Genomic DNA, 21,876 nt, shown 5'->3' on the forward strand with positions numbered 1-21,876 from the left:
GTGTCATACAGGATCATATTCGTGGTAACTCATCGAACTGCGCAAAAGTTTTTAGTGCACAAATGCATGAAATAACAATCATTTGTGATATAAATATAAAAAATTGCATACTTTGCTTACATTCATTCTATTGCGTCATACAGGATCATATTCAGGGTAACTCATTAAAGTGAGCAAAAGATTTTAGTATGCAAAAGCATGTAATAAGAATCAATTGTGGTGTAAATTCAAGAACATAATGTAGAAACCTGTTCAGGAATTTTATATTCAAACCACTGCTTCCCAGTATATTTTTTCCTCAATAAAATTTGTTGCAAGTAATATGGCTCATTTCTAGCCAATAGCTCAACACGCAGTATCATATTAGGAATAAGACCAATCTACATAAAGACCTAAAATTCCTTACCTTGGTCCAGAAAGGCGTCCAATATTCAGGTCACACATTTTCAATAAATTGCCAGCGACCATTGTTTAAACAGAGTTTGAAAGATTCTTTGATAGATAACTCCTTCTACTCTATAAATGAATATCTTAACAGGAAGTTTTAGACTACTTTAAGTAAAAAATGTCTGTTAGACATCAGTTGTGATGTGCATCATTTGTGATCAGCACTTGATGACAATAGTCAAGGTTAGATGTTTTGTGTATCATAAATTTATTACAAGTGCATAACAGTGTTTCATTTTGACACTGTATTAATTCTGTAAATGTTAGCAATTCCAGTTTGCTGTAATGAACTCACCTATTTTGACGATATCCTGACAAATGATCATGGTAGAAGTACCGTATTCAAATGTTTTATGTTTTTTATGTTATTTCTTCTGCCATGTTCATCACCCACGAGAATCACCACATTTTTGGGTTTATGGAACGAAAATTGAATCTAATCTAATCTAAGTATCTCAAACCGTTTATGAAATACAAGGCATGTTGTGGACATTTCGTTCTGGACTTAGCGTTGACGCGCGCGATCGCAAATGAGTGTGTTACATCAGATCAATTTTCTCGAGAACGGTAACATATAGAGTGTAAAGAAAAATTCAGTATCTAAACTAAATTTCACAGGTGCAATGTGCAGCAAACATAAAATCTTTTTACCAAACAGTTTTTGAAAAATCGTTTGAGAAATGTTGCAGGACGTACGCCCCGATTCTGTCATCCCAGCACTTCACTGTCAGGCCGAAACGGGGCAAATACTGTCGGCCTCTCCTTCCGAATAAACGAATGAAGTCGCCCAGGGCTTTGGACGAAAACTGGCCACTGCGCATAGCCACTGTATCCTGCGTGGACTCTAATCCTGGATTTTTGCGTTTGATTTCTATCCACAATTTCAGCTTCTGAGTCATAAGTTCCACTGGCAGTATATTTACTGTGAAATAGGAGAAGCAAGGCAGTTAATGGAAGAGGCCTTACCCACACCATTTGATACAATTGAAATTCCACCCACCTCTACATCTGAAATTAAGAAGATAATAAACTCTCTCAAGAATAAAAGCTCACATGGGATTGATGGCATTTCCAGCAGGATAATAAAAGCTTGTTCCCAAGAAATAAGTGTCATTCTTAGCCACATATATAATAGCTCTCTGAAGCAGGGTATTTTCCCAGATAGACTGAAGTATGCCATTGTTATACCACTGCATAAAAAAGGGGATACGTCTGATGTCAACAACTACTGCACAATCTCTCTTCTGACTGCCTTATCCAAAATTCTAGAAAAAGTAATGTATTTTAGGGTAGCTTCACACCTTTGTAAAAATGAAGTTTTAACAAAATGTCAGTTTGGTTTCCAGAAGGGTTTTTCAACGGAAAATGCTACATATACTTTCACTAATGAAATATTAAATGCTCTGAGTAACCGGAAGTCACCTGTTGGGATTTTTTGTGATCTATCAAAGGCTTTTGATTGTGTAAATCATGGAATACTTCTAGATAAGCTCAAGTACTGTGGTATGAATGGGACAGTGCTCAAATGGTTTAAATCATACCTAACTGGAAGAGTGCAGAAAGTTGAAATAAACAGTTCACATAATATGCAAAAAACTGGTGATTTCTCAAACTGGGGAACAATCAAGAATGGGGTGCCGCAAGGTTCGGTCTTGGGTCCTCTGCTGTTCTTAACATATATTAATGACTTGCCATTCTAAATTCACGAAGATGTAAAGCTGGTACATTTTGCCGATGATACAAGTATACCTATAACACCTGACAGACAAGAATTAACTGGTGAAATTGTAAACGACGTTTTTCAGAAAATCATTAAGTGGTTCTCTGCAAATCGGCTCTCATTAAACTTTGACAAAACACTGTATATACAGTTCCACACAGTAAATGGAATGACCCCATTAATAAATATAGACTTTGATCAGAAATCGGTAGCTAAGGTAGAATATTCAAAATTTCGAGGTGTATGCATTGATGAGGGGTTGAACTGTAAAAAACACACTGAGGATCTGCAGAAACGTTTGAGTTCAGCTACTTATGCTATTAGAGCCATTGCAAATTTTGGTGATATACATCTGAGTAAATTAGCTTACCACACCTATTTTCATTCTCTGCATTCGTATGGCATCATATTCTGGGGTAACTCATCTTTGAGTAAAAGAGTGTTCATTGCACAAAAGCGTGTAATCAGAATAATTACTGGAGCTCATCCAAGATCATGCTGCAGACACTTATTTAAAGAGCTAGAAATCTTCACTGTAGCCTCACAATATATATATTCACTTATGAAATTTGTTATTAACAATCCGAACGAATTCAAAAGTAATAGCAGTGTACATGGCTACAACACTAGGAGAAAGGATGATCTTCACTACTCAAGGTTAAATCTAACTTTGCCTCAGAAGGGGGTAAATTATGCTGCCACAAAAGTCTTTGGTCACTTTCCTAATAGCATCAAAAGTCTGACAGATAGCCATATATAATTTAAAAGGAAATTAAAAGAATTTCTTAACGGCAACTCCTTCTACTCATTAGATGAATTTTTGGATATAGTAAGTGTGTTATTTCCCAAACTCCACAAAAAAATATTGAATGTCATGTAATATTTTGTCTAATGTAATATCTTGTATAGACACCACATCATTACGAAGTGTCGTATTCATGATCTATGGAACAAGAACTAATCTAATCTAACCTATGTTATCCACAGCAATCATAAACGTTCAGGTTTCTCAAAAATACACCTCTATTCACGTAGCTATACACTTAAAGTAGGGAGAACGACTGCTTCAGCTAGAACACTACTGCGAAGACGTGGATTACAACTGGTCCTATGGTGTAAAATACAGTTTTCGAAAATACATAACATGTTACGACACACCCAGAGGGTTTTCAACAGTCAACGTGAATAGCAGATTTTATTTTATTTTTGGATTCACTTGTGCACAAAGGAAACATCGAATGTCAGCATTCGTAGAAAATAATTGTCTGAAATCCATGGACTTTCAACTTACCTGCTTATATGACATCTTCTACAATAGCGTGCCAAAAAAGAACACTGCAGCGTGAGTTTATTCCAGTAATAGGACGAACATCGTAGATTATCTTTCATGTTATTCAATCTCTATGAGGGGAAACTAGTAAAGGAAATCAAGGAGAAATTTGGAAAGTAAATGTTCAAGGAGATGAAATACAAGTTTTAAGGTTTTCTGATGACATTCTAACTCTGCCAGAGGGTGCAAAGTACATGGAAGTTTAGATAAACGGAATGAATGTTGCCCTGAAAAGAGATTATCAGACTTAAGTGGAACAAGGGTACGAGAATGTAGTTAAGTTAGATCGGGTGATACGGATTAAGAAATGAGACACGGAAATAGTAGAATATTTTTGCTATTTGTGGTGCAAAATGACTGAGGATGGCATAAGTAAAGAGCATATGAAATGCAGACTTGCAATAGCTAGAGAAGCTTTACGAAAAGAGAGAAATACGTTAATATCCAGTATATACACTGAGATGACAAAAAAGTCATGCGATAGGGATATCCACACATACGATGGCGGTAGTATCGCGTACACAAGACACAAAAGGGCAATGCATTGGCGGAGCCGTCGTTTGAACTCGTACTCAGCTGATTCATGTGAAAAGGTTTCCGATGTGATTATGGCCGCACGACCGGAATTAAGAAACTTTGAGCGTGAAATGGTTCTTGGATCTAGACGTATTGGTTATTCCGTTTCGGAAATTGTAACGGAATTCAGTCTTCCGGAATAACAAATTTCATGCATTATCTGTCATCACGAAGAACACAGTGACCGACGGCCTACACTTAGCGACCGAGAGCAGCAGCGTTCATGTAGAGTTGTCAGTTGTAACAGACAAGCAACAACGCGTGAAGTAACCGCAGAAATCAATGTGGGACGTACGGAGATCATATCTGGTATTACAGTGTGGCGAAGTTTGGCGTTAAATGATTATGGCAGCAGGCGACCGACGCGAGTGCCTTACTTAACAACACATCGCATGCAGCGCCTGTCCTGGGCTCGTAACCATATCGGTTGGACCCTTGAAGACTGGAAAACCGTGGCCCGGTCAGATAAACCCAGTTTCATTTGGTAATAGCTGATGGCAGGGTTAAGATGTGCCACAGATCCCACGAAGCCATTGACCCAAGCTGTCACCAAGGCGCTGTGTAAGCTAGTGGTGGTTCCATAGTGGAGTGGGCTGTGTTTACATGGAAGGGACTAGGTCCTCTGGTCCAACTGAACTGATAGTTGACTGTAAATGGTTATGTTCGGCTACCTGGAGACCATTTGCAGCCATTCATGGACTTCACGTTTCCAAACAACGAGGGGTCATGTCACTGGGCCACAGTTGTTCGCGACTGTTTGATGAACGTTCTGGACAATTCGAGCAAATGGATGTGGTTACTCAGATCACCCGACATGAATCCCATCAAACATTTATGGGACAGAATTGGGAGGTCATTTCGTACACAAAGTCTTGCACCGGCAACATTTTCGCATTTAAGTGTGGCTATAGACACAGCATTGCACAATATTCGTGCAAGGAACTTCCAACGACTTTTTGAGACCATGTCACGTGAAGTTGGTGCATTACGCCGGGAAAAAGGAACTCGACACGATATTTAGAGGTATCCCGTGACTTTTATCAGCTGAGTGTATTTAAGAATTAGAAAATCTTTTCTCAAAGTATTTAGTGGAAGTTAGCTTTCTCAGGAGGGAAATTTGGATAATACTATCTTTCAAATTCTGAAGGTGGCAAGGATCAAATAGAGGGAGCGAAAGGCTATTTACAATTTGTACCGAAACCAAATGGCAATTATAAGAGTCGAGAGGCAGGAAAGGCAAGCAGTGGTTGAGAAGGGAGTGAAACAGGGTTGTAGTCTATCCCCGATGTTATTCAGTCTGTGTATTCAGCAAGCAGTAAAGGAAACAAAAGAAAAATTAGGAGTAAGAATTAAAATCCATGGAGAAGTCATAAAAACTTTGCAGATGACATTGTAATTCTGTCAGAGACGGCAAAGGACCTGGAAGAGCAGTTGAACGGAATGGACAGTGTCTTGAAAGGAGGATATAAAATGAACATCAACAAAAGCAAAACGAGGATAATGGAATGTAGTTGAATTAAATCGGATGATGCTGAAGGAATGAGGTTAGGAAATAATTAAATTAGTAGATGAGTTTTGCTATTTGGGGAGCAAAATAACTCATGATGGTCGAAGTAGAGAGGATATAAAATGTAGACTAGCAATGGCAAGGAAAGTATTTCTGAAGATGAGAAATTTGTTAACATCGAGCGTAGATTTAAGTGTCAGGAAGTCTTTTCTGAAAGTGTTTGTACGGAGTGTTTCCATGTACAGAAGTGAAACATGGACAATAAATAGCTTATACAAGAAGATAATAGAAGCTTTCGAAATGTGGTGCTACAGAAGAATGCTGAAGATTAGATGGATACATTACATAACTAATGAGGAGGTACTGATTGGAATTGGGGGAATTTGTGGCACAACTCGACCACAGAAAGGGATCAGTTGGTAGGACATATTCTGAGGCATCAAGGGATCACCAATTTAATATTGGAGGGCAGCGTGGAGGGTAAAAATCGTAATGCACCAAGCAGATCAGAAGGATGTAGGCTGCAATGGGTACTGGGAGATGAAGAAACTTGCACAGGATAGGGTAGCATGGAGAGTTGCATCAAACCAGTCTCTGGACTGGAGACCACAACAATCACAACAAAGTAGAAACAAGTGAACAGACGCTTTTGAAATGTGGTGCTGCAGTCGAATCTTTTAGATGGATAGCTCGGATAATGAGGTATTGATTAGGAGCATCGAGAAAAAAATTTCGGCACTGCTTAAGTAAGAGAGCGATTGGTGGAGCACGCTATTAGGCAACAAAAAAGTAGTTAATTTGGTAATGGAGGCAAGTGGCAGTGGGGTAAAACTTGTTGAGGGAGACAAAAGTCTATCTCTAGTATCAGTAGCTACACAAAGACGAAGTGACTTGTATGGGTTAGACTACAGTGGAGAGTTTTGTGGAACTAGCCTTAGAACTGATAACCACAACAACAATAACAGCAATATGTCTCCCAAAGCGCAATTCTTTTTTCTCCTACCGCATTGGCAGTCCGTTCTTTCCTCTCTTGGACGACCATATTGTTCCCATCTATCTGCTCTCTCGTCTTAATTTAATACCGTTAACATCTTCACATTCTTAATGTTGACACATTTACTTCCTTATAAGCTGAATCTGTTCTTCCAACGACTATTTCCTTTTCGGTTTCTCCGGACTTTCGATTCATGTTCCATGCATTCCCGTTTGATTTTATTTATAAGTGACTTTTATTTCTGTAATCATCTCATTTCCCTGAACCGTCTTGTATTTCCTTCTTTCATCTTTTATTTTATTTCTTCTATTATCCACAGTTTCTTTGCAGTAACCTGCCTGATGTCTATGCCCATGAAGATAATCATTGCCGCAGTATCTACAGTGTTATCAGTGTTAGTATACCACTAAGTCACATCGCACTTACTTGAACGTTGGTTCAATTTTCTTAAGCTTCTGCCTGTTTTTCATCGTTAATAAATTATGATCTTTATCTTTCTCCGGAATCGTTGTGTCAGAATCCTCTAATCTGGCTAGAATCTCCTTGTGTCTCCTGAACGTAACGAACTACTCCCCTCTTGTTACTTTTTCGTATTTACTGTACAAATTTAAAGTTGAGGAATCTTTCTCCTCATTCCTATAGCCGAGTCCGTGTTTCCCTATTTCTCCCTGAGTTTCAGCGTTGTAAACCTCTGTTATCATTATATTTTCATCTGTCTTTACGTACTGAATAACGCGTTTATTTTTGTCATTTTATCTCGGCTCTTTTTATTATGAGGTCAGCATGAATACCAGAAATTTAGTTTTCAGAATCATATGTGGATACCTATTTCACTTCAGAACTTCTTTTTCTGGTATACCTATAGTTGTCATCTGCTAACTAAAATGCACTTTGAAATTTCCACAACTCGACACTCTACGTAACGGAACACTACATGTAGAGTAATTGCTTCCATCATGCGTCCGTGAATCTACAGCCACGAGCGCTTTGTTGTGAAGGTCATGAATCTTCTGCCATTAATTACTACGATGACATATAAGTAGTACATTATTTAAACCAGTAACTTCCAAACCAATTTAAACTTACTACTGGAAATGGAAATGCCGTGTGGCTAGGGCCTCCCGTCGGGTAGACCGTTCGCCTGGTGCAAGTCTTTCGAGTTGACGCCACTTCGGCGACTTGCGTGTCGATGGGAATGAAATGATGATGAAAGACACACAACACCCAGTCATCACGAGGCAGAGAAAATCCCTGGCCCCGCCGGGAATCAAACCCGGGACCCCGTGTGCGGGAAGCGAGAACGCTACCGCAAGACCACGAGCTGCGGACAACTTACTACTGAACGAATATGTACACCAAACATAGCGTTCGAGCATCCTTTAGTCTGCAATATCAGAAACACAAGGCTGATGGCTGCAGTCAAATTAAAGAAATTCATGTTAGAAACATCGATAGCTGTTACAATGAATGACTCTTTTTACTATCAGTTTCTGTAATAAATTACCTTACACGGGCGAAGAAACTTCACCTTAGCATCACTAAAAGTAAAGAATCATGACGTCCGAAATGATCTTTTTATCTACGGTCGCAGATTCGAATCCTGCCTCGGGCATGGATGTGTGTGATGTCCTTAGGTTAGTTATGTTTCAGTTGTTTTAAGTTCTAGGCGACTGATGACCTTAGATGTTAAGTCCCATAGTGCTCAGAGCCATTTGAACCATTTTTTGGTCTTTTTATGTCTAATTATTTGGTATAAGGTCAACTCCGCTTCAGAAATTTTACCCATTATAACAGTTGCCCATCAGTGATAATTCACTTCCGCAAATCATCGATCCTGATAATGGAGCCCTACCGCTGACAAATATTACTGATGGTGGTGTAGAGAAGTTGAACAGGCTGGTCCGATCTGTAGTTCGAGTATGTTCATAATTTCCACAATGCCTGTCAGGCCGTCGCTGAAATTACATGTCGATTATTTTTTCCTGCTATGAATAGTTTTCGGAGACATGTTTTCACAAGTCGCCTTGTAACTCTATAGCAAACCCTCTGGTGAACTTCGGATCAGCACTACTATCGGACACGTACCCTAATGAACATTTTAAACAATAAATAAAAAAATAAATAAAATAAAAAGCGAAGTTTTGAAATTTTCAAAGAGGACTCCCCTCTTAATAATATCACTTGAAAAGCGTCGCAAATTGCTGTGTGTATTTGTGATTGGCGGTCTTAGTAATACAAAATATTCCTTGAGGCTAAGACGTAATAGACAAATAGCTCTATTTTCTACAGGCTAAGTGATGAGCTGATGCTACAGTAAACCTGTCATTTCCAGCGACTGGCATGATCTGTTTCAATCACACGAGACTTAGTATCTCTGCAATTTTTAATTAGGCTAGATCTGGCTCAGCGCGGCTCTCGACGTAAATCTTGGCGTGTGTCTGCCTTTACAAAAACCTGTTCCCTCCTTCCGTGGTGCGAAAGTCGTGTTGCCGAGAGCGACACGCATCCATTCTGTACAGGCGACGACTAAGAAGCGGGAAACAAACCGCTACACGTATCAGTAATCACACAGTGCAAACCAGTTCAACTGCTACTAATTAGCTGTCTCATCGCCTCTTAAGAGGTACATATACTACCACTTTCTTGAGGAAACCAACTTTTTCTCAGAAGCGAAGCTTTGACTAAGCAAACTTTCTAACGATACGTTCGACTTCTTCAGCTCACTCGTGTGTAAAACTGAAGGACGAAAGTAGCTTTCGCGTCGTGTATCACTGACTGGTAACTTAACTCCATGACATTTGGATCGTACATGAAAGAACTGCTACAGTGTAGTAAACAAGATAACTGTAAGAAATACGCATGAGATGGACAGAAATGACGCTTTCAATTCAGTAACTACACTGAAATCACCACGATTAATGATGGTCTCCTGGACATTATGAAAGGCGGGCCATGGTTCTTAATAGGCTGTGTGATCACCAGGAACGCAATGCGTGAACTGTAACGTGTTTCCATGATGGTCACAAGGTTGATAAGGAGTTCCTGTGACAGTGCGTTCCATTCTTCCACCAGCGCGGTTGACAGCTGCTGGTGCATGTAGACGTGCGGTTCCCCAGCGGATCCCGCATGTGCGCGATGGGATTTGTCACTGGGGAATGGCCAGACCAATCCATTTGCCGAATACTCCTCGTCCTAAGATTTCCTCCACCTAAGCTGTTCGATGCGGTTGCACATTGTCACCTCCAACAATGAAGTCAGCGTCGAATGCACCTCTCGAAAGACGCACATTGGGATGGGGTGGTCTCACAACAATTTTGACTCGTCAGTGCACCGTGTTCAGAAATATGCAACATTATGCCTCCCCACACATAACACCTGGACCTCCAAAATGATTATGTTCGACAGCATACTTGGGTGCATTACCTATGCCCAGTTCTCATCATATGAGGATACATCCAGCATTGTCGAATGTGACGCCGGCCCCGGTGCCTGAGCTGTTCTAGGCGCTGGAGTCCGGAACCGCGCGACAGCTACGGTCGCAGGTTCGAATCCTGCCTCGGGCATGGATGTGTGTGATAGCCTTAGGTTAGTTAGCTTTAAGTAGCTCTAGGGGACTGATTTCCTCGGATGTTAAGTCCCATAGTGCTCAGAGCTACTTCAACCATTTTTAAATCACATACCAATTGCAAATAAGGTTGACAATAAGGAACACTTATCAAATTTTACTGTTAAGACACAATGTCTAAATAAAAAATTCTTAAGCAAGTTGCACTCATGGCTGAGGGCCTTATTGACCGGAAATTCAAATTATTTGTGGGCTGTAGGCCCCAATAGTAATAACTCAAAATTAAAATATTTTTTTAAAAGAAAATCATGAAAATATCATTATTAAGAGACAATATCTAATTAAAAATTCTTAAGACAAAACACATTCACAGCTGAAGGCTGAAGGCCAGAAACTCAAATTACTTATCAGCTGAAGGCCTCAATAGTAATAAGTCAAAATTAAATTATTAAAAAAAAACAATCATCACAATCTGATCAAACCAAGAGAGGAGTGAGCCTCAGACAGTGCTCCAAGGATCGGCCTGGGAAAGTCACTAAACTTCGTAACCGATGAGACAGGCAGCCAAGACTTGTATTCACTTAGCCAGATGGCAATTCAAACGCAGACAGTTTAAGCGCAGACCAACACTCTTGCAAAACCTACCTAACGTCTGGTAACCAATACAACGATGGAAAAAATCCAGGCAAGACAGAAGCGGCAGACAGTACTGCGTCTTCAGAATCCGGCGTTTAGATCCAGAAGCAGAAGGAACAACTACAACCAAAGCAGTTCAACAGAAACAACATATCCGAACCACAATCAAGGAAACTGTCTTACTGGACAGCAGAGGCAAGGCGAGGAAAGGTACAGTGCCGCAAAAATACGCTAACCACCAGGACAGGTAACTGGGGCGTTAGCAGCCACTAGGCAGAAAAATACCACTGGTTGAACTTCACCAATAAACACAAGGAATTCAATGATTAATAATATGAAGTAGAAGATGGCTAAATAATTTCGCCAACTCCAAACACTCCACTTGCTGCTCATCGGCTCAGCAACCCCGCGAGCAGCAACGCGCGAAGAAACGGCGTGATATCAAAATAGTGGAGGTTTCATTACTGGATTAATGTTCACTCAACTCAAACGTCCTCTATCCTGTGGACAACGAGGTTGTGCCACTCACAACTACAGCCTCTCGATCCGGCAGTGCCTGCGTGCCGCCAGTGGTCCCAGCTTGTGCTCATGCTGCCCGATCTCACTGCTGCTACGTCCCAACTGAACTCCTCAACACATTCCGACCCGGGAAACACTTGACATCCTTCCAAATATAGTACCACGGTACTAGGTATCGATAACCACTGCTGCTGCCACTCGCAGACATACAACGCTAGCAAGCATAGTAGCGCCAGTAGACACAAGAAGAGAATGAGAAGCCACTACCCCTATTACACGATGCCAACCTACCAATGGCACCAACATGAGCTGCAACATGGCTCAATTATGGTGTGTGGAAGTATAGTGCTGCATGGGCTTCCTAACCTCCAAATCGCTTAACACTGTACACTCACTGGTCAGCGTTATTCTGACACTGTTATCCCTCCCCACATGCAACTTTTCATTGGTGCATTCGGCCCTGGCTTCGCTTTTCTGAATAATGTGCGCCCACATCGAAGAGCACAGGTGAAGTAGTTCTTGGAACGAGAGAATATTCAGCAAATGGACTAGCCTGCCAATTCTCTCACTTAAATCCCATTGAGCACGTGTTGGATGGTTTGGGGAGACGCATTCCATTACGTCCACATGCTCCGACAACCATAAAACTGTTGTCAACTGCGCTGGTGAGAAAATGGAATGCCCGACCACATAAACTCCTTACCTACCTTGTGGATAGCATGAGAGAACGTTGCAGAGCATGCACTGCCGTCTATGATGACCACACACCCCATAAAGAACTATGTTCCGCCATCATGAATCTCGGTGACTTTGGTGTAATTATTGTCTCTGAATAAACGTGTCATTTCTGTTCGTCTCATTGCACATTTCTTTCAGTTATCTTCTGTATTCTACTGCATCAGTTCTTTGTAACTATGGTCAAAGATTCATCACTTTCGTCCTTAAATTTTGCACCTCTGTGTACTATACATATCCCTCTCTGTAGCTGAGTGGTCAGCATTGATAGCCACCATGCGGAGGACCTGGGTACGATTCCCGGTACTGCAAAGAAGTTCTCCATGGTGGGAGTGCAATCAGCCTCCTAATACCAGCCGAAAAGCTACTTGAACGAGGAGTAGCGGCCCCACATCCTAGACAGCCGGAAAAATGGCAGGGAGAGCAGTGCACTCAGCATATGACCTTCCTTACTGCATCTGCATGATGCCATAGGAATACGACTCTGCAGTCGGTTGACATCCCTTGACCATTCAAGGTCTGGATGAGGAGCTCTGGCTACGCATGATTCAAGACCATAAATAACAATAAATGAGTAGTTTAGTGAACAATGAAAAAGAAAATAATGACACTGTGTCTGCAGAACAGGTGACGGGATTGAGTGTTAAAACGATTAATTGTCTGTGAGATATTGAAATGCTGAACTTTTCGAGACCCTGTCCCAGTTTTTTACCACTGCCAGGAGAGTTATTGTTGAGATGAACAAACTGTCTATTTTACAGCTGCTACTGCCACGACTGCTCGTACACCAGGTACTTGTAGAGAACAGTTTCCAATAAAATATCGCTACCCGAGGGTTAAAAGCATATCACTGGCTTCGACAAGTCTAGTTTATCAACAGTCTTATATCTGGCACTGCAGCTCTCCTTGGGCCTTGGTCGCCTCAGCAATCTGTCTGCAAACTTCTCTGTTCTCTGCTTTTGTATTCGCTCCTCGGATCTCCATCTTAGTAAGGTCAGCAAGCATACTGTCCAGTCGATTTCCTCTCCGTCGGTAGAATTCTGTCTGCCTTTTTCTATTATTCATTTTCGCATCAGATCATCTTCATTCTCTTTATATTCTCTATGTAACATATGAAACTAAATAAATTTTATTACGTCATCTCCTTGTATAAGCGGTTATATTTCATAGCTGCAAGAAACTTTGTTCGAGGGGTAGCGTCTTTGACTAATAATCAAAACAAAGGGGTCCTGGTTTAGAACCTATCCACTCTCTACATTTCGAATAAAAATCATCGGAAATAACGACCGAAGACTTCCAGCATATGACTCTCTCTACCAACGGCCTTGTCTACGAGTGTGGAGGAGCAGACAGAGGTTCAAGACACTCTCTTACCTTCGGGGCAGAAAACTGCCCCAAAAAGGAGGAAGAACCAGAAATGACCAACGGCATGAGGTAGTAGAAAGCAATGGAAACCACTGCATTAAAGACATACAATGTGCATCCCAGGGACGTATGACCTGTAATTGAAAAAGTGTCATGATAACCTTTCCACTAGCAAAAGATTCCGGATTAGGCCCCCATTCGGATCTCCAGGAGGGAACTGCCAGTGGGAAGGGACCATGAGAAAAGGATGGAACGAGTCTTAACGTGGCACGTCAGAAGTTTGAATGTGGTAGGGAAGCTAAGAAATTTGAAAAGATAAATGCACAGGTTGTCTAGATACAGTGGGAGCCAGTGAAGTGAAATGGAGAGAAGATAAGAATATAGGAATACAGGGTAATATCAACAGTAGCAGAAAATTGTATAACAGGAGTAGGGTCCGTTATGAATAGGAAGGTAGGGAAGAGAGTGGGTTACTGCGAACAGTTTAGATTCGACAGCAAACCAACGTCGACAACAATAGTTCAGATATGCACTGATCAGCCAGAACATTAACACCACCGACCTACTATCGATATGAACCAATCCAGACGGTAGCAGCGTCGCCTGGCGAGGAATGACTGCGAACCAGACACACGCACGGTGCATGTAGTGCCAGTGACTGTCATGTCTATATTTAGAATTGGGAAGCCACACGATGTATCTGAGTTTGACCGAGGGCAGATTGTGATATCCCGTAAGCTCAGCACTAGCATTTCGGAAACTGCACGACTTCTCTGACGTTTGAGGAGTGAATGTCTTCAACACGTGGTGAAGCCAAGGTGAAACCATGTCCAGATGGTGTGCAGTTGAGCGTTCACCCCTCATTACACATGTCGGACGTCTAGGCTCGGCACACTGGTAAAACAAGACAGGCGGCGAGCTGTGGCGGAACTAACATCAAACTTTAATGCTGAGCAGAGAACAAGAGACGAGAGAGGCAATTCTGACGTTACGGCTAATAATGGAAGCAAGGCTAAAGAAAAATCAAGACACTTTCATAGGATTTGTCGACCTGGAAAAAGCGTTCGACAATATAAAATGGTACAAGCTGTTCGAGATTCTGAAAAAAGTAGGGGTAAGCTATAGGGAGAGACGGGTCATATACAATATGTACAACAACCAAGAGGGAATAATAAGAGTGGACGATCAAGAACGAAGTGCTCCTATTAAGAAGGGTGTATGTAAGACAAGGCTGTAGCCTTTCGGCCCTACTCTTCAATCTGTACATCGAGGAAGCAATGACGGAAATAAAAGAAAGGTTCAGGAGTGGAATTAAAATACAAAGTGAAAGGATATCAATGATACGATTCGCTGATGACATTGCTATCCTGAGTGAAAGTGAAGAAGAATTAAATGATCTGCTGAACGGAATGAACAGTCTAATGAGTACACAGTATGGTTTGAGAGTAAATCGGAGAAAGACGAAGGTAATGAGAAGTAGTAGAAATGAGAACAGCGAGAAACTTAACATCAGGATTGATGGTCACGAAGTCAATGAAGTTAAGGAATTCTGCTACCTAGGCAGTAAAATAACCAATGACGGACGGAGCAAGGAGGACATCAAAAGCAGACTCGCTATGGCAAAAAAGGCATTTCTGGCCAAGAGAAGTCTACTAATATCAAATACCGGCCTTAATTTCAGGAAGAAATTTCTGAGGATGTACGTTTGGAGTACAGCATTGTATGGTAGTGAAACATGGACTGTGGGAAAACCGGAACAGAAGAGAATCGAAGCATTTGAGATATGGTGCTGTAGACGAATGTTGAAAATTAGGTGGACTGATAAGGTAAGGAATGAGGAGGTTCTATGCAGAATCGGAGAGGAAAGGAATATGTGGAAAACACTGATAAGGAGAAGGGACAGGATGATAGGACATCTGATAAGACATGAGGGAATGACTTCCATGGTACTAGAGGAAGCTGTAGAGGGCAAAAACTGTAGAGGAAGACAGAGATTGGAATACGTCAAGCAAATAATTGAGAACGTAGGTTGCAAGTGCTACTCTGAGATGAAGAGGTTAGCACAGGAAAGGAATTCGTGGCGGGCCGCATCAAACCAGTCAGTAGACTGATGACAAAAAAAAAAAAAAGGGTGCAAGTGTGTCGGAACACACAATACATCGAACACTCCGAACGATGGGGCTCCACAGCCGATGACCCATGCATGTACCATATTTAACTCTAAGACGTTGGCAACAACGACTGAAATGGGCACGTGATAATCGGCAGTGGCTTTGGTGTAGTGGGAGAGTGGTGATCCCTGACACCTTCTTCACCATGCCGATGGGAGGGCGCGAGTCCGTCATCTTCCAGGAGAACAGCTCCTTGACACCTCTGCTGTGGGATGGAGACAAGCTGGCGGTGGTTCTATTATGCTCTGGGGAACTTTCACGTTGGCACCCATGGATCCAGCGGAGCTCATGCAAAACACCATGACGGCCAAAGAGTACCGTAGACTGGTTGCAAACCACATAAACTCCTTCACGACGATCATGTTTCCAACGGCAGTGGCATTTTTCACCAAGGTAATACGCCATATCACAAGGCCAGATGACAAAGTGGTTAGAGGAACACAGTGGCGAGTTCCAAATGATATGCTGGCCCCTCAAGTAGCCAGATTTGAATCCGATGGAGTCATCTGGGAATTGATTGAATGTGGTGTCAGAGTTCATTGGCCCCTCCCAGTAATTTACGGGAATTTAGTTCCTTGTGTGTGTGTGTAGATGTGATGCCAACTCCCTCCAGCGAGCTACCAACGCTGCATTGCTTGCATGCTGCGATCCATCGCCGCAGTTATCCGTGGACATGTCGCTGTTAGGCAGGGGGTCATAATGTTCTGGCTGATCAGTGTTCATGCCGACGTCGCAAGCAAAAGCTGGAGAGAGAGGAAAGTACATGAGGTTGCCGAACGGACAATTCTGTGTGTAAGAGAGATATTAATCTAATAGCAATGGGCGACTGGAATGCGGTTGTAGCGGAGGGAGTATAAGAAAGAGTTACGGGAGAATAAGAGATTGGTGGTAGTAATGAGAGAGGAGAAAGAGTAACTGAGTAGCACTGAATTTCAGCTAGTGATAGCGAATAAGAGGAGGGAATAAACTTAGAAAAGAGCCAGAGAAAGTGGAAGATTCCAGACTGATTACATCACGGTCAGAAAGAGATTCCGAAATCAGATATTTTTTAAGGCGCAGTCACGATCAGATATAGCTTAGACTCAGATCACAATTTTGTAATTAGGAAGACTGAACTGAAGTTAAATAGGATCGTCTGAAAGAACCGGTGTGGAAAGTAGTGGATACTGAAGTACTGAGGGATGATGAGAAGCGTTTGCATTTCGCTGAAGCAGTGAATACTGCCTAAGGGCCACCACAGTAGGTAGTACAGATGAAGAGGTATGGACATCTCTAAAAAGAGAAATGTTGGAAGGACAAACAGAGGTGCAAGGAAGATAACTGCGAAGAAGCCTTGGGTAAGACGAAAGTGGCTTAAGTTGATCGACGAAGGAAGGATGTACAAAAATGTTCAAAGAAATGCAAGTATACAGAAATATAAATAAATTAGGAACGAAATAAATAGGAAGTGCAAGGAACTCAGTGCAAATCATATATTTCTTAACTTGGACTGGAAAATTGCTCCTGGAATTTCAGAAGTAAGACAATGCGAGGCAAGGTGCCTTACTCCAGAGTCTCCCGTTATAAAGTGTAGTGGCAGGGCTGGGTATCTGTAACTGAACATTGTTCTAATATTTTACAATATGTATGAATTCTTAGTTTACAGTAAATTCTGAACTTACATAAAAAAGGACCTTAAATCACCCACCAGAGTAGAACATAAAAACAAATATGTAGTAACAGACCAAGGTTTGCTCATTCAAGGCAAGTGGTTACAGGAATAACCAAAATTCAAGGTGCTAGAACAAACCAGAAGATTAATGGTGATAATAACCATACTATTATAAATGAGACCATTTATTTGCATTGAGCAGAGCAACGGAATGGAAACATTGCAGAAAGAGTGTTCAAGATTTATAATAAGCTCAAAGCAGATGGAACCACAGGGCTAAATAAAATCACACAATATTATGGGACAATATTACCGAAATCACGGAATGACGTGACGTCAGAGTTATCACTAAGCCTAATTTACCCAAAGCAATTTTGTTAACCAGATACACACCGATCACTAATCACAATTAAAATTTGGTTGACGGAATACTGCCGCATAAATCGTCTGAAATGATCTTAGACCATGTACTCAAAAGAAAGCGTGATCAATTACTCACAGTTGAATTAACAACTGCGCAATAATCATATAGTCAACCTTTACACAGAGCAACGTCGCATATGCGCCACACGCTACTTATGTCTACTCTTTGCTGCAAACACAGGATGTCCCAGGAGGAATGGTAAATATTCAGGGGTATGACAAGAAATATCATTTGAAAGAAAAAGTGTAATACACGAGAGCTCCAAAATAACAAAGAAAAAAATGTACAGTAAACGTGGGCTTCAAATCCATACCTTGAGAGATATGAGCAGTTGTTCAGTAGGAGAGATGCGTTTCAAAAAATGGTTCAAATGGCTCTGAGCACTATGGGACTTAACAGCTGAGGTCATCAGTCCCTAAACTTAGAACTACTTAAACCTAGCTAACCTAAGGACATCACACACATCCATGCGCGAGGCAGGATTCGAACCTGCAACAGTAGCAGCTGCGTGGTTCCGGACTGAAGCGCCTAGAACCACTCGGCCACCGCGGCCGTCGATGAACAAGTGCTCATAGCTTTAAGATATCCATTTTAGACCCCATTGTTATACGACATTGTCAGATCGGAGGATATGCGACCTGTTACGCAAATATATGCGGATAAAAAAATCCTACATCCGTATCGCTAAAACTCCTTTATTTAATAGCTAGTTTCATTACATTGACGAGCTGTCATCAGATCCAACATACAGGAAACTGAATAACAGTAATGAACAATAGCTGAACACACTTTATATTTCAACTCCCATTAAGTGAAAATTACCATTAAAAATTTTATTACTTGAATCTGTGTTTCTTTTTTTTTCCTTTATTGAATTTCGATTCGCCCCGAAGGGGGGGCAGGCTGACAGCAGCTTAGTACGCTGCTCTACAGCTTACAGACTTTTTAAAACGTAAGAAGAAAGGGAACAATAAAAGCAGGCGATAAAACGGTGACTTAAATTGTAAAACGGCGTAAAATTGTGGAAAGTTAAAACATAAAGCAAAGTGTCTGGCAATGCTAATAAAATACACAGGAATCAGACAGATAACATAGTAGACACACAATTAAAAAAAACATGGTGACAGTCTGGTTTCTGTTCGCAAGAGATAAAAAATCACACCCATCGACAGTATGATGTCCGTTCGCAACACTTCCCAAAAGACACACAACACTGAACACTCACTGTAAAACACTGCACGAAAACGTCGCCACAAAGATGACACTCCCTAGCCAAGGGCAGATGGGGGGGGGGGGGGGGCACCTGGACAGATGTGGGGCGAAAACAAGGAGGGAGGAGAGGAAAAAACGAAAGGGGGGAAGGGGGGAACCAAAAGAAGGAGAGGAGGACTCATAAGGGGGGAGAGGGGCAGGGCAAACGCGAGAGGGAATAGCAAAAGGCAGAGGAGGGAAACACAAAAGGACTCGGGGGAGAGATGGGGGACAGAGAGAGGGTAGGTAGGGAAAAAAGAGGATAGAAGGGGGGGAGAGGGAGCCCAGGAAAAGGACAGAGGAAAGGAGGGGGAGTGAAGATCATAGTTGATAGGAGGGATAAATGGAGGGAGAGAGGGCATCATCCCGGAGGGGGAGTTGATGGAAACCACCTTGGGAAATGAGATGAAGGGTGTAGAGATGGAGGGTAGGGGGGACACAACAGTGAAGACGTGGCAGGGGGCAGGGATGGGAGAGGAGCAACCAGGGGGTGAAGGGGATCAAGGCGGTGGGAGGCATAGAGTATGCAGATATGTTCGAGGAATAAGAGCAGATGGGGAAAAGGAATGAGGTCACAGAGGATCCACGTGGGGGACAAGAGGCGGAGTGCATGATGCTCAAGGATCTGGAGGGACTTACAGAATTTGGGGGGGGGGGGGGGGCAGATATCCAGGCAGGACTGGCATAACAGAAGACAGGACAGATTAAGGATTTGTAGGTGTGGAGGATGGTAGAGAGATGCAACCCCGATGTCCAGCCAGAGAGGAGTTTGAGGAGTCAGAGGCGGTTGTGGGCTTTGGATTGGATGGAGCGGAGATGAGGGATCCAGTTGAGGTGATGGTCAATGGTGAGGCCAAGGTAGGCGAGGGTGGGGGTGAGGCGGACAGGATGGGTGCAGACGGAGGAATCCAGGAGCCGAAAGGAGTGAGTGGTATGACCTACAATGATTGCCTGGGTCTTGGAAGGATTGATTTTCGGGAGCCATTGGTTACACCAAGCGGCAAAAAGGTCGAGGTGATTCTGGAGAAGCTGTTGGGACCGTTGGAGGGTTGGAGGGAGGGTGAGGAATGCGGTGTCATCGGCATATTGCAAGAGATGTACTGGAGGGAGGGGTTGGGGCATATCTGTCCTGTACAGAAGGTAGAGGAGAGGGGAGAGGACAGAGCCCTGGGACACACCTGCAGAGGGGTAGAAGGTGTGGGAATTGGCATTATGGATGGTAACACAGGAGGGGCTGTGGGAGAGAAAGGTGGCCATTAGACGGATGTCGTTGACAGGAAGGGTGTAGGTTTGGAGTTTAAACAGGAGGCTGGGATGCCAGACACAGTCGTAGGCCTTTTTGAGGTCGAGGGAGACAAAAATGGTGGAGCAACGGGAGTTAAGCTGGAAGGAGAGGAGATGAGTGAGGCAGAGGAGTTGGTCATCGGCAGAGAAGGAAGGTCAAAATCCACACTGGGTGTCGGGGATGAGGTGGTTTTGGTGCAGGTGGTGATGGATGTACTGGGAAAGGATGGATTCCAAGAGCTTGCTGAACACCAATGTGAGACAGATAGGATGATAGGAAGTGGCATCAGATGGAGGCTTGTTGGGTTTGGAGAACATCAGGATATGGGAGGTTTTCCACAGGTCGGGATAGAAGCCAGTGGCAAGGATGACATTGTAGAGGGTGGCAAGGACTGAAAAGAAGGAGGGAGGGCAGTGTTTGAGGTGGTGGTAGGTAATGCAGTCATGGCTAGGAGCAGTGTTGCGGTTAGTGCAAAGTGTGAGGCTAATGTCCTGTGGAGTGATGGGAATGTTAAGTTCAGATGGTGGTGTGTGGCCCAAGTACTGGAAGCTAGGAGCAAGGGGAGGAACAGAGGTATTCGTACAGTCCACGTCAGGGAAGAGGGAATAATCAAAGTGGGGATCAGCTGGGATGGAAAAAACATCGGAGAGGTGAGAGGCAAAGTGGTTGGCCTTACTGAGGTTGTCAGGAAAGGGACGATCATCAAGGAGGAGAGGGTACTGGGGGGGTGGGGCGGTTCCCAGTAAGGCGGTGGAAAGCAGACCAATACTTGGAGGAGTTTATGGGGAGCGTGATGTTGAGTTGTGTAGATGTCTGGCGCCAGGCACAGCGTTTCTTCGAAGTAAGCAGGTTGCGGATTTGTCGTTGTAATTGCCGGTGGTGGATAAGTGTAAGACGTCGGGGAGGTTGAGGCTGACGGGGAGAGGATGGGGTATGGTAGTGGGTGAGGGTTGCATGTTGGCCAAATTGGATATGTCGGATGCGAGATAGGAGATTGGTGTGGAAGGAAGCACTGGGGGATTTAATGAGGACCGAGTCCTTGGGAGGAATCAGTAAGGAGATGGGGGCATTGGGGTAGTATTTCCGGATGGCTAGGATGAGGGAGCGGGCATCAAGGAATTGAGGGTCAGGATTGGAGAGTAAAAAGGTGTGGGTGGTAGGCGTGGCAGGGGTGGGGGTCGGGGTCGCGTCCACGTGGGTGGGTGGGTCATGGGGGTTTTCTTTGAGGAGATGTCAGGGGAAGGGTCAACATTTGGGCACTTGGAAGGTTTCATGGTCACGACAGGGTGAAGAGGGGGCTGGGGATGGGTTGCAGGGGGAGATGGCGGGGGGCAGTACCATCCTGAGCAGCAGATGACGCAGAGGGAGGGGGTGTGGGTGTCACAGAGACTGTGGAACGCCGAACCGAAATCCGTGCTGGCATGGAGCCTGTCGGAGGCGGTGCAGGGAGCGGTGGAAATGGTTCAAATGGCTCTGAGCACTATGGGACTTAACATCTATGGTCATCAGTCCCCTAGAACTTAGAACTACTTAAACCTAACCTAAGGACAGCACACAACACCCAGCCAACACGAGGCAGAGAAAATCACTGACCCCGCCGGGAATCGAACCCGGGAACCCGGGCGTGGGAAGCGAGAATGCTACCGCACGACCACGAGATGGGAGCGGTGGAAAGTCGGTAGATGTCGATGGGGCAACAG

This window comes from Schistocerca piceifrons, chromosome 8 (assembly GCF_021461385.2).
Source record: "Schistocerca piceifrons isolate TAMUIC-IGC-003096 chromosome 8, iqSchPice1.1, whole genome shotgun sequence".
NCBI lineage: Eukaryota > Metazoa > Arthropoda > Insecta > Orthoptera > Acrididae > Schistocerca > Schistocerca piceifrons.